Source organism: Bacillus rossius (genome assembly GCF_032445375.1).
Source record: "Bacillus rossius redtenbacheri isolate Brsri chromosome 9 unlocalized genomic scaffold, Brsri_v3 Brsri_v3_scf9_2, whole genome shotgun sequence".
Lineage (NCBI taxonomy): Eukaryota > Metazoa > Arthropoda > Insecta > Phasmatodea > Bacillidae > Bacillus > Bacillus rossius.
This window is the reverse complement of record NW_026962013.1, coordinates 3,934,878-3,948,789: the sequence shown is the minus strand read 5'-3', so window position 1 is coordinate 3,948,789 and position 13,912 is coordinate 3,934,878. Positions and strand designations below refer to the sequence as shown.

Sequence of the window (13,912 nt, the reverse complement as noted above, 5' to 3'; positions counted from 1 at the left end):
TGAACCTTTAGATTTGTGGTTGCATCGTCGACTTAAATAGTCTCCACTCGGAATTTCCATAAAGGCGCGTTGCCGTGGAAAGCTCTGCAAGCTTGTTGAGAGCCTTGTCGACAGTCGTCCTTAACGCCTTAAGGCCGCCGCCTACCCGGGCACACACACGGTGCGCAGAGCTTCAGGGAAAACAACGCAATTTCAGAACTATTCAAGATATCCGAGTGGGGTCTGCTTACGAAAAGCATTTAAGAGTTCACTAAGGCCCGAAAAGTATTTTTGATTTTGGAGTAAGTTTTTAAACTGTGTTTTTAGAAGAGTTAAAATGGCTAAAACGCGTGTTTTCAGAGTAATTTTTAGGCGTGAAACAACTGGTATAGATTCTTGAAAGAACTTAAGGGACTTGCATTACACCTTTTTTTCATTTGGCGCGCAGTCTTCTCGTCGTCAATTGATAACTGTAAAATTTGTGCGGTGACCGTATTTTTATATTACGGGGAAATGAAGATAAAGGTGTAATGCAAGCCCCTTGAGTGCTTTCAAGAATCTGTACCACTTGTTTTACACCTAAAAATTACTCTGAAAACATGCGTTTCAGCCATTTTAACTCTTCTAGAAATACAGTTTAAAAACATGATCCAAAATTAAAAGTACTTTTCGGGCCTCAGCGAACTCTTCAATGCTTTTCGTAAACATACCCCACTCGGATATCTTGAGTAGTTTTGAAATCGCGTTGTTTTTCCTGAAGCTCAGCACACCGTGTGTGTGACCAGGTAGGCGGGCCCCTTAAGGGGGCCGCCTCGTCAGGGGTGTATGTGTGTTAGTGAGGCGGGGTGATAAGCGCGACGCTCGCTGGTGCTTCTAGCGCGGTATAGCCTCTAAGCGCAAGGCTCTAAACTGGCGCGCATTCGTCTCGTCGTCACAGGATAACTGTGAAATTTGAGTGGTGACCGTAACATTATATGGAGGAGAAATGAAGATAAAGGTGTTATGCAAGCCCCTTAAGTGCTTTCAAGAATCTGTACTGATTGTTTTATGCCTAAAAATTACTCTGAAAACACGCGTTTTAGGCATTTTAACGCTTCTAAAAATATAGTTTAAAAACTTAATCCGTAATTAAAAGTACTTTTCGGTCCTCACCGAACTCTTAAATGCTATTCGTAAATAGGCCCCACTCGGATATCTTGAATAGTTTTGAAATCGCGTTGTTTTTCCTGAAGCTCTGCACACCGTATGTGTGCCTAGGTAGGCGGGCCCCTTAATGCCTGAGCCATACCGGGAAAGGACAGAACAAACATTACCAGAAGCTTTGAATATATATACTGTATAGAAGTCGCCAGCCCAGGTTAAAATTTCTAATACGGTTTTGAGGTAGTTGGTTAATTCACCGCCGCAATCGCCACCATCTCTAGGGCATCGACTTGTGGTGGTCCCTGCCGGACAAGTGTCGAACTCTTCAAACACCCCTTCCCCCTCCCGTTGAACGAACTTGAGCTGCAGTGAATGATGGGTGGGGGGTGCGGGAATGACAGCGGGCGACAGAGCTGCGCTCTAACGTGTAAATAACAACTAAGACGATACAGGGTGTTACGGCAGCGCACTGCAGCGGTGAAGTTCCCAAGCTGCTCATCATACGCTTTTGAAAAACGTAGAGTAAATCCTATCCACTCGCGACTTCTATACAGTATATATATTCAAAGCCAGAAGTGAAATGACGCGGCAGCTAGTAGCAGAGTTAGGTTTAGCACATCTGAAATAATCGTGGTTTTAACATGCCAGTGTGGCAACTGCTGGAACAAAGTATGTTTTAAACATACCGTTGATGAGCTGAATGGTGCATTTCATGGCGCCTCGCTAAAGAAAAAAAACAGGGGGGGGGTGTGTGTGAATAGATAGGGGGAGGGGAGGGGCATGACGGGAACAAACGCCGAGGAAATTAAACCCCCCGCGGTTGGCACGCCTGGCGTAGCGTCGTGCGTTCCGGGGGAAATTAAAGCCTCGCGCGGAATCCACATTCGTCTCTTGGTCGTGCGTCACTCGTGTGTTTTCACACCCTCCCTCCCCCCCCCTCCCCAGCGGGTACTACGCGCGAGTACTGATAGCGTACCGGGGCGCGCGGCGTGATAAAAACATTTCCTCTTTCGACGACGGTCTCCGGATGAAACCGCTCGCCACTTTCCACAGGCGCGAGTTTGAAAGAGTCTGCTCCGGTGCGTTGCGATCGTGTTCTGCGCTGGGACCAATCAATCTCTTTTCAACTAGCGAGATGCAATTTACGAAAGTTTCGCTAAAATATAAAAGGTGGCCAGTGTCGCTTCTCCTGTAACCAGCCAGCCCGGAGTGTGAGATCCAGTCCTGCGCCCGGCAGCATATTTCCAAACCCTAGGTTGACTCGCCGACCATGGTATTGAAAGTACAGTGGCGGTTTTACCAGCAGGCTGAGTAGGCTTGAGCCTAGGGCAGCAGATTTTTGAGGCGGCAAATTTGGGTACCGATTTTTTTTTGCTACCTCATAGAAATTAAAAATATTTCTGCATGACGGTTTTCTGTTTTCTGATGTTTTACAGATATAAGTCTGCAACAAATTTGCCGATGACTTTCCCCCTTCCCTTATTGTACGTTCCGTGAATCCGTGTAGCAAACTTTCATATTCTAGAGTAAAACAGCTAGTTCGCCGCCCCTTAACCAGTAATCGGCCAAAAATTATCTTACGTGCAATTTCAACGAAATTTTAGGATTGTAAAAATAATCTCGGACATGAAAATTGTAGAGGAAAGAGCGGCAAAAACTTTACAGCCTATTCCTTGAAAATTTGTAAATCCGTCACTGATCTGGTACATTTTAATTGTAATCGACATAGGTATTGGTCCACGGAGTTGTTTACTTAGACTGTAGCTGGAAAGAGGGTACTTAGCAGGAGGGTGTGGGAATATCAGACAAGCAAGAGGTGAGACGGATTGGACAGAGTAGGAACAGTATGCACTTCTGGGAAGGAACATTTCGACGAAACTCGTGGTGACCGTTTACGTCATACACGTTTCCTGCTTGCGTCGCCCGGGTAGCAGACAGCATGACCACCGCAAGCTGCCAGGGGTGATGGCAAGATGAACCATGGAGGCACAGCTGGTAGAGTAAGCATACTTGCTGCGCTTAGACGAATGTCTGGTTCTTATACTACTGATTGGGTTGGCATCGAAAGAGAAGTCAGAAAATTGTATCAAGAATTACTCGTGTAACATATTTTTCACAACAAACTTGTTAATTTGGCTTATCATAGGCCAATAATAAATTCTAAAAAATATCACGAATATACCTTAGATTTGTATTCCGTATGTAAACAAACGTTTTAAGTTTTTTTGTTCACGTTCCATAATTTATTTAGAGTTCCATACCTCATATAGTCAAAATTTTATGTTTTTCACTGCCATGCTAAGCAAACCTCTAGTGGATGTTGGTGTCCAGTGACCATCATATAGAGCCCAGTGACCAATTAAGTTTGCACAGTGCCCAGTTCAAGTGACCAGTGAATGGTGTCCAGTGACCAGTATCCAGTGACCAGTGTCAAGTGACCAGTGTACAGCAAACGACCAATGTCCAGAGACCAGAGTCCAGCAAAAGACCAATGTCCAGATACCAGCGTCCGTTGGTGTATCAGAGATGTGGTGGCGGTCAAAGAAAGCAATGATACGTCACTTTTAATAGTTAGTCTAATACCTGAGGTATGTTTTATCTTGCCAAGTTATGTATGGTAAAGCCTGCCAGCCTAGAACAGCACATTCGGTCTTACAGCAATAACGCACACGTAAACAATATGTTCTTGTTGGAAATTTGGAATTGTGACAATCGTTCTTATTGCTGGAAAATAAATTCCGTGACTATTATTTGTGACGGTTAAAATTACGTTACTAAAAAAAGGATAAACTTATTTTATGATAAGTGAAGTCGTACGAAAGTAATGGGCTGTTCCCGAATGCAGAACGCATCAGCATGAGAAATTACGGCCACACTTCCAAGCACAGAATTCCACCGAGTATATGCTTTAGACGGCGAGAGAGTGTGGGAGCAAAGCATTAGAGATAAAGGTAAAGAGAAAAGTAGAAATAAAGGTAGAGAGGGAGTTGTAAAGAGAAGAGGGAAGTAGAGGGAGAAGGAGAAGGATGATAAGAGATAGAAAGAGGGAAGTAGAGAGAGATTGAGGTAGGTAGAGATAGAAAGGGTTGAAGTAGAGAGAAGGAGGTAAGGTGGATAGAGAAGGAGGTGAGGTAGAGAGAGAAAGGAGGGAGGTAGAGAGAGGATAAGGGAGAACGAGATGAAGGTGAGTTGGCGGGAGGGAGGTAGAGAGAGTGAGGGAGGTACAGCGGTGGGGGTATCTACATTGCAGATGCTGGCGAGAGGGACCCTGGAGTCAGCGCAGCCGTGCTTGTCGCCGTGTGACGACACCCGGGCCTAGCTCGACGGACGAGGCCACTGCTGCGGCTACAAGCATGACGAGGGCAGCGCGCCGTGTGGCCGTACTCGGCATCACTCACTCACTCACTCACTCGCCGGACTACCACCGTGGACGGGGGCTCAAGTATTTAACCATGCTAAAAATACAAATAAATATGATTATTTTCAATTTTTGTCCTGCCTAACTGTGTTTGTGGTTAAATAAAACTTTTGGAAGCCAGTGATGTTTATTAATTTTCACATAGCGTTTTTTTTTACTTCCGCTATCAAGATGAACGTTGGTTGAAAACTGATGAATTCTTACAAAAGAACGTAAATTTATAAAAAAAAAACACCCCAACGTCCCAAAAATCTAGATGCAGGGAACAGCATTTCTCACTGTGTTGATATCTTTATGTAATGTACGACAATTATATTTTTGTCAAACTATAAATTCAAAACTATTTAATGTAGTGGGTTCCCATGAAATTCCAGCGAGGGTGGGACACACAACAAGATTTTTCCTTCGCCTTTATGTAAGTATATGTAATACGCAAACAGTGGGCAGATATTCTCACGGGTCGGGCACATACTTGGCAAGGAAAATTCAGGAGTTAAAATACCAGAATTTTACTTAAGTTATTTTGAAAAGCAGTGACAATTAATTAAATCAAAACGGGATTTAAACCCAGGTCCACCTCAATGCAAGTCAAATGTCACTCGCTAATTTGCGACTATGGGGCACAGAAACGGAAATAAATTATATTATAGATTTCCTCCTCCCTCTAACACTTCGTTGTCGAACTATGTTCCATTCTTCGGTTTTACTTCGTCAATTACGTCTTTTTTTATGCTGGAAACACGCCATAAAATGATTTATATTCATACCAACCAAAAGGCAAGCATCTGCCATGATTCACAATATCGGCGAGCTGAAAAAAAAAAGTCCAAAGCCACGCAGTGATAATTCTCTTCTGGGATGCAATCATATTACCAGCAACTTATTTTAACTTGCTTTTTTTTTATTACAACGCCGTTGAAATTGAAATTTATCGCAGCTGAAGTACTTGGATTTTTTTTTTTCGTGGGGTTTCAGCCAAAAAAGTTGTCGGGGTTCTTGAATGCCAATATGTGTTCACGAAGTGAGCCAGGCTGTGATTCCCGGGTGGACATTTCATATAAAAATATTGGTCTTAATATGTTTGTACCGCACGTTAACAGACGTCGTACCAGTGTTATTGTTGTCGTGGCCTTGTCAGCTGTCAGTGTGTTGCTGACAAATGGCTCGAGTGACGGACCGTCAGCAATGCAATTAAGTACTATCTTTGAAAGACTTGTGCAATGGGAGAGCATGATTTGATGTAAGCTTTTGGACATACTCCATTGCTAAGCACATGTATGTCTGTATGAGAAAACTACAAAAAACCCAAAAGACAAAATCACAAATTAAGCAAAAAATTGCTGTTGTCAACAGGATATAAACACCACATAATATTCCATGATAGGAATATGGTCAACAAACAAAGAAAAACAAAGAAAAATGGACTAACAGAATGAAAAAAACCGCAAATGATGACAGTACAAAAAAATATTGAACCCAAAAAAATTCAGCACAACAGTTGAAACGAGACAAAAAACTCGACAAAACGAAAAGACGAAACAAACACAATAGTTTTCCAAAACAGTTATTTTCTTCTACAGACATGCGTGTGCTTATCAATGGCGTATGTCCAAAAGCTTACATCAAGCAAATAAGTACGTAGTACAAACAGTTCATCTGGGCAATAATATATTCTACCCTTTTTTTTTTCCAAAGGTCTCCAAAAACATGAATTGACCATTCTCTGTACCACAAGCCTAGTCAGGGGTGTATCTATGTTAGTGAGGCGAGACGGTTAAGTGAGTCGCTCTCTGGAGCTTCTAGCGCGGTTAAGTGCAAGGAAATTTTCTCGTCGTGCATAGGGCAATCATGAAATTTGAGAGGTAACCATAACATTATACGGCGGAGAAATGACGATAAAGGTGCAATGAAAGTTCCTTGGGTACACTTTTAAGAATCTTCACCAGGCGTTTCATATCTACAGATTATTCTGACAACACGCGTTTCTGCACATTTTTACTCTTCCAAAAAAAAAAAATACAGTTTAAAAATTAAATACGGAAAAAAATATACTCAGCCACCCTCAGCGTATTATTAAATGCGTTTCGTAAACAGACACTCGGATGTCTTGAGCAGATTCCAAATCGCTAGGTTTCTTCTGAAGATCTGCGCTGTATGAGTGCTCAGGTTGGCGAGCCGCTTAGGCTGACAGCTAATGTGTTTTAAGGGCGTATGTCCCGTCCGTTTAACGCGGTTAAACTTGTTCACTTTTTGATCGGCCGAACTTCAACAAAATGAAAAAAATATATATATATATCGCATCCTTTTGGCATAATTAGCTGACAAAGTTCCTTTTGGCATAATTAGCTGGCAAAGTTGAATCTGTAACCAAACGAAATAAACAGCTGAAAATGTTCGGGTTCGAAGGAAATGCTAGTTACTAAGTGGTATAATTTAATAGTCTTTCAAAAAAAATAATTAATTTTTATTTAGCCTTTTAAAATCATAAACATTCTAGGTAAAATATTTTTTTCTGTAATAAATTAAACCATATCTCTTAGCAGCCAGTAAATTTGAATTTTTAAACCTAAAAGATTCCATTTTTATATTCCATTTCATTCTCCTCATTCGTACTGCACAAAAACTTCAAAAATGCAACTTTACCAGCTATTTATGCAAAAGTATGTGATACATATTTTCTGATATGTGGCCACCAAAATAAAGTGAATTATATCTCATTGGTTTGTTTGCCTGATAATATTTTATGCATTTATTCTCACAATCACTGCAGCTATGTTAGTTTTATATTATGAAAGCTACTATCTACTATCTAGCTACTTCAAAAAAACTAGGTATCAGTCTCGGCAATTAGAGTTTCTCCTCCATGATTATTTTCTACTACCACGCCGTAACGCAAATCCCTGTCCGTAATATTATCGTGGCCTTACAAATGCTCTCAAAACATTTAAATAGGCAGCGTGCACTTTCTGACTTAATAAACACGTAACATGACGTCACAACTATACACACACATTCCCAAAGAAGGCTAATCATAAAGACGTTATCAAACCACCGCCTTGGACCGACCACCAACCAAAGCATTTATTTAACTTGGGGTTGAAACGTTTCATTCAAAAACCTGCCCACGATTCTTAAAAGGAGTTTTTTTTTTTTACTATGGAAATAATTCAAGTACATTGGCGCTTTCCCCATTCGGCCGTTTAATACCATTTATTTTGACGTGAAAACGTGTTTTAAGTGTTGAACGAACAGTAGTCTAGCACGGCGTCGGTGTCATTACGAAGTTACGAGCGACACTAAAACTGTCGGTTCTAGTACTAAGGACTAGGTACCGGGGGGGGGGGGGGGGGCAGCGTCTGACGGAGTAAGGTTGACAGTGATAAGCGAACAGCAGTACTTTCCCCCACCCGCCGTCTTTATGACAAGAGGATGGTGTGTGTGTGTGCGTTCAGTCGGGTAACGAAACCACCGTCATACAGATACATCTAGCAACTTCCCATCCTTTTGCCTCGGCATGTCTCGTACGCTTAATGAAGCTCGCGGCGGCCTGCGAACCAACGACGCTATAAATTAACAGCGTTTAAAAATGTGCATTTCGTGTGTAATATTGTATCATTCGATATCAATCAGGCGGTGTGTCGAAAGAACGATACATTGATGCGTTGAAAAGCTCTGCCATCATCTGTGCCAGCCAGAGAGGGCCGCCCCAGTCGGGAAGCCTTCATTTCACAGACGAGAGAGCCAAAACCCGAAGTTCGTGCTTTTTTTTTTTTCCGTATCTTTAATGTAGCTATCCTAACCAAATCAACCGTTCACAATGTTTTAAAGTATTTATAATGTAGCTAACCTAACCGAACTGACCATTGGTATCCTTTCATCAACACCGCCATATTTATTTACAATGAACAAAGAAAAAATCCCCGAAGATGCACCATCGGGGGTTTGTCTCTCTCGTCTGTGAAAAGAAGGTTTCCCGCCCGTCACTCAGAGTCGGGCCGCGAGGGGAGAAGGAGTGAGGTTATGTTCGGCCGGCCGGCGGGATCCAGCCAACCGACGGGGAAATAAAGGGACTGACAGCGGGCATGGTTGGAGGTGATTCATTCCCTCAGTTTCCCCCCTCCACTCGAACACCTCCTCTACACCACCGGCCGTCAGCCTTCTTCTGGAGGCGCCCGCGCCACTCCTTCCGAACACAGCTGCGAGCGAAGATGTGCAGCGCATCGCAAACTACTACCGACCCGCTGGTTAGAACCTTCTACAATGGCACGGAAACGAAAACCAATCTCCCAGGACATTTCACTGCCGCGTCTCTGCTGCTCCCCCAGTGCAGGAAACGTAACAAATGGCAACCGATGAGATTGTATTTCAAGATAACGAAATAGCAATATCATTAAAAAAAAATTTCAAAGCAGTCATGAGGACTACCGACAGAAGCGAAAACTTAAATCTATAAACAAAATGTTTTTTTTTTGGATATCCAAATTAATGTTAGATAAAAATCAGAGACTATTTTTTTTCGCGATTTTTACGAAAAAATATTATCACACAACAATATTGTTTCATCACGTTAGTAAAATAGCTCCTAAATTACTATAAAATACGCATTGCATAGTAATTGTAGGCATTACAAAAATAAATAATGATGTACCTTAATTTTTAGGTTATATCGCTACAAAGATTCCGTTTTCTTCGTTATTCAAACTATATATTTATATGAGAATATAATATATTATTTATACTCATTTTTTACTGCATACACACATTCGATTCACATATGCACAGCACTAATGTACAGGGACTGAAGACGCGTATTAATAAGATATGTATTGGTATATGTCGTGTGCATTACTTGTCGACCTGTGTTTATGTGTACTGGCTGCGCGCGCACCACTGAGTATATATATATATACATATAAAATTCAAATCATTCACCGCTGAATGTATAGAATACCTTTATCTGTTTTCTGAAACAAGAGCACGCACACACTCTCTGTCTTATTCCTTCGTTGATCTGTCTTTCTCGGATCTATTTTTGTTTTGGGTGGGGGACGAATCATCGTATAAAGAAAACAAAACAAGCCCAGCAACATATATAGCATAGTTTGGCTAAGTACCTATTCTCTTTCCTTTTCGCGTCAGAATCGTTTCATCAATGTTCGCCCTTAAAATTTAACTCTTTATCAGGTCCAAAGCTTTACTTCAAAAATAAAATATAAAGTATCGTAGTTTTTGAGTTACATACAATTTGTTTTTAAATGTATAATGTGAAATTCATATGATCAATTCAATTCTTACTACAAAAAGTAAAAAGCTAATTTGGCAAGTTTTTTGAAAATAAATTGTAAAATTTACTCGATTAAAAATTATTACCTAATAAGTCGTGCAAAATAATTTACCTCAAAACGTATAGCATGCGTAATTTTATTTTTAACTAGCTGACCCGGCGAACTTCGTACCGCCTTAGCGTAGCAATGATGCACTACTTTATTTTGTATACCTGACCTATCTTAGGTATGAGTACCTATTCAATTTGAACTGGAATCTATAATATCCTCCATATAAAAATGAATCCATAATTCCCTGGTATCACTATAACTGAAAAGGACCTTACTAATTCAATTAAATAAAAAACAAAATATATATTGTCAAAATAGTGTTTATTCCATAGGATTCAATAATTCCACTAATATTTTTACAAATTGCTATTGAACAACTTGGCATTTTTAAGTAAACAATGAGCTCAATACCACGCGCGCTCTATAAATCAACTAATAGTCTCTGTACCCCTCACTGCTTCTCTCTACTCTAATGCTTTTTGATAAACTATATTTTTAGTTTTATGTTCTGGCGCGTAAATAAATAATGTTGATGGTTTTCCGACACGGGAACAGGCGACATATAATTGGCCATGTGAAAAACATGGATTTTCTAGGTTGATGCCACATACACTTAGCGACTGCCCTTGCGATTTATTTATTGACATTGCAAATGCAAGCCGCACTGGAAACTGTAAACGCTTAAAGCTGAATGTCATAAGGTTACTTTAAAAATATTTATATTGTACAAAGTGTTGGGTTAGTTTGGAAATAATTTTATATATGGTGGTTCAGTATTCTTAAATTTTCTAATTTTCCGTTAAATTTTTTCTTTCATAAGAACATTCTCGTGACAATAACAAACACAACAAAAAAAGAATTAGTGAAATCGGTTCAGTCATTTACGCGTGATGGCGTGACCAAGGGAAATAGGAATTCATTATTCTTAAATTTTCTAATTTTCCGCACAATTTTCTTAATTTTTTCTTTCATAAGAACCTTCTCGTGACAATAAAAAACACAACAAAAAAGAATTAGTGAAATCGGTTCAGTCATTTACGCGTGATGGCGTGACCAAGGGAAATAGGAATTCATTATTCTTAAATTTTCTAATTTTCCGCACAATTTTCTTAATTTTTTCTTTCATAAGAACCTTCTCTGACCATAGCAAACACAACAAAAAAAAAAAATCAGTGAAATCGGTCCAGCCGTTCACGCGTGATGCCGTGACCAAGGAAAACGGGTTTCATTTTTATATATATAGATTGTTTTCAATAAGTTAGTAGGGTTATTCATGACTGCGTGAAAAAAAAATTGTTTTGTCAACGTATGTAATAATTTGATGCAGGTTGGGGAATTGAAATCTTCAGAAAAAATTGTTATTACTCTAAAAAATAATAATTAAATTTTGGGTTTTACATCCGACTTGTTATTAAATGGCCTATCGAAATTTCTTAACATTAAATTATGTGACATGTATAGCATATTTATTTTCCCAGTACATGTTCTCTTAAGACGTTTAACATTAACTAGGCATACACTTTATTTAATCGATGATCCCTTGCTGTACATACGTCAGCCAACAGCGTGTGGTTGTTGCGTTTAACCTCTATTTTCAACGGTTAGTTACAAACGTTTTAATTTTGGTGTAGAATATTTATATCTTCATTATCATTCAATCACAAACCTAATCCAAATCAAAATATTGCAATTTGAAAAGAAAAGAAAACCACGCAAGCATCTTTGCCGAGAATTGTTTTTTTTTTTTAAATTTCAATCTCTCCGAACTTAACAAACAACTTTACATAGCTAGGTTGTATAACTGAAAATTCGAATCAGATTCCATAGATACGGGTAAACGCAGCTCATCTATTTGTTTTGATGCATCGAGCATTTTGATTCAAAATAACCAATTCAGAAACACATAATTTTTATTTTTATTTTAGATATCTGTGTAACTCAACATAAACATGTAAGCGCGTTTCTGGTGATTTTTCCGTGTCAGCAAAATTGGAACGCATTTGAGCTCAACCGTAAAACACGATACTCACGCCAGCAAGATATTATTTATTCTTGGTCATCGGAAATGCAGGTGAAATACTCGCGATGAAAAAAAAACGTAGTTGAAAATGTTCGAAACCGGTTTGAAGGGGTTTGCAGGGAGGGAAGCGTTGTTTCCGGTTGTGAACCGCGTGGCGACAGATGGTGTCTCTACGTGACCGAAAGAAGAGTTGTTCTGGGTGGGAAGCCTTCATTTCACAGACGAGAGAGCTACACCCCAAGTTCCCGAAGTTCTTGCTCGCTTTTTTTTCCGTACCACAACAGACGTGTTCATTTGGGATGTAGCTTACTCATACGTCATAAGCCGTTCTATCTCATTGTATAAACCGGTGTGGCATTAAATTTTGCGGTCATATGGATATGTTAGCTACATTATAAATACTTTAAAACATTGTGGATGGTTGGTTATATTAGGTAAGTATAGCTGCATAAAAACTACTGTAAAATCATTCTATGGTTACTTAGCAAATAACTTTTTAATATGTAGCTATCCAGGGCTAGGAAACCGTTTACGTGATTTCACAGTATCTTTAATGTAGCTATCATAACCAAATCAACCGTCCACAATGTTTTAAAGTATTTATAATGTAGCTAACCTAACCTAATTGACCATTAGTTATTATGAGTTGTACAAATTAAACATTCACAAACACACGGCAAACGAAAAATATGGTGGCGTACAAATAAATACCGTTGCCTTATTTATGGTCTTTCCTTTTATCAACACCACCATATTTATTTACAATGAACAAAAAAAAAAAAACCGAAGATGCACGATGGGGTGTTTGGCTCTCTCGTCTGTGAAAAGAAGGCTTCCCGTTTGGGTGTGGAGGGCGAGAGATAGGAACGCGCCCTGTCGCTCACGGCAGAGCTTGACAGCTGCGGCGCGCAGGAAGCGAGAGCTATTAGCCTGTCCAAGTTGTCAACGCAGATAATTGAGAAGTGAAGCCCACAGCCGCCGCCGCCCAGAATCACGTGGGCCGCACGGAAGGGTTTGTACACCTGGCGTGTGGGTAGCACTGCAGCAAACACACTGGAGACTGAAACGGAACAGCCCTAAACTTTCAACACAGGCGAGAGGTGTAACCAACACATATTTTACATATACATTTTCAAATTACGTATAATATTATCTAGTGACCACCATTAATTACTTTTTGACGTGATAACGTCTTATAAATCGATGAACGCCGGCTGCACGCACGAAAAATTGTCACGTTCCGCCTGAGCCGAGCGTGCAAGAACCGGCCAACCACCGTGCGAGAAAATCTTCTATAATATCAAGCAGGTTAAGGCCGGCTTTTTAACTAATTGTTCGTGATTATATTTAAACAAAATATTTAAATTAAATTTGCAAAAACTGTAAATAATATTTAAAAATGAATAAGAATGCAATTTTTCATCAATGTTTTCTTATATCGTTATCACGTAAAATTATCGTCCGTAAACCTACTTTACAGACAACCCCCTTTTTATAAAAAAAACTTTAAGTACTGTGGGTTTATAACTCTCACAGATATGTATAATGATTTAAAAAAGTTTTTTTTCTTCAGAGAAATGAAACTTATTCTGTTGTCATAATGTTGGTATCACGTGTGTTAAACAGAAGCATTGTTCACACTCGGTATACCGTCTGCCATATATCGGACTGACGTAACAAAAACGCCAGGATTTTTTTTCACTCAAAATTCTTGGAGCTGTACAGTTTTAGTCTCTAGTGTATTTGACTGTAGTACTACCTATCTGTCAACGAGGGTAGACATGTCACGTATCCGTGCGAAGTTCGTACACTGACAGAAAAAAAATATATTCTCTGTCTGTACGGTATAGCATACCCTACTGAAGTCACTCAGCCGAGTCTAGCTGTTTCTAAAAATCATTTCGAAGTTATAATTTTTGGGGGAAAAAATCTGTAACAAAGATATTATAAGAAACTAGCTGGAGCAAACGTGAGGGCAAAGAAACTGCAAGCAACAACCGGCCATTTCATTTTCCC

At 39.8% G+C, this 13,912-nt stretch overlaps 1 protein-coding gene and 1 long non-coding RNA gene across 2 annotated transcripts in view; one reads left to right on the top strand and one right to left on the bottom strand.

Moving 5' to 3' along the window:
* The window catches only part of LOC134543080 (uncharacterized), a 167,314-nt gene extending 162,698 nt beyond the window's left edge, over positions 1–4,616 (top strand). The window contains exon 3 of the long non-coding RNA XR_010076889.1: positions 4,373–4,616. This is a non-coding gene — a long non-coding RNA (uncharacterized LOC134543080). The remainder of the gene's footprint in view (positions 1–4,372) is intronic.
* LOC134543079 (neuropeptide CCHamide-1 receptor-like) overlaps positions 1–13,912 on the bottom strand; it is a 145,767-nt gene that overhangs the window by 99,888 nt on the left and 31,967 nt on the right. The window lies entirely within an intron of this gene.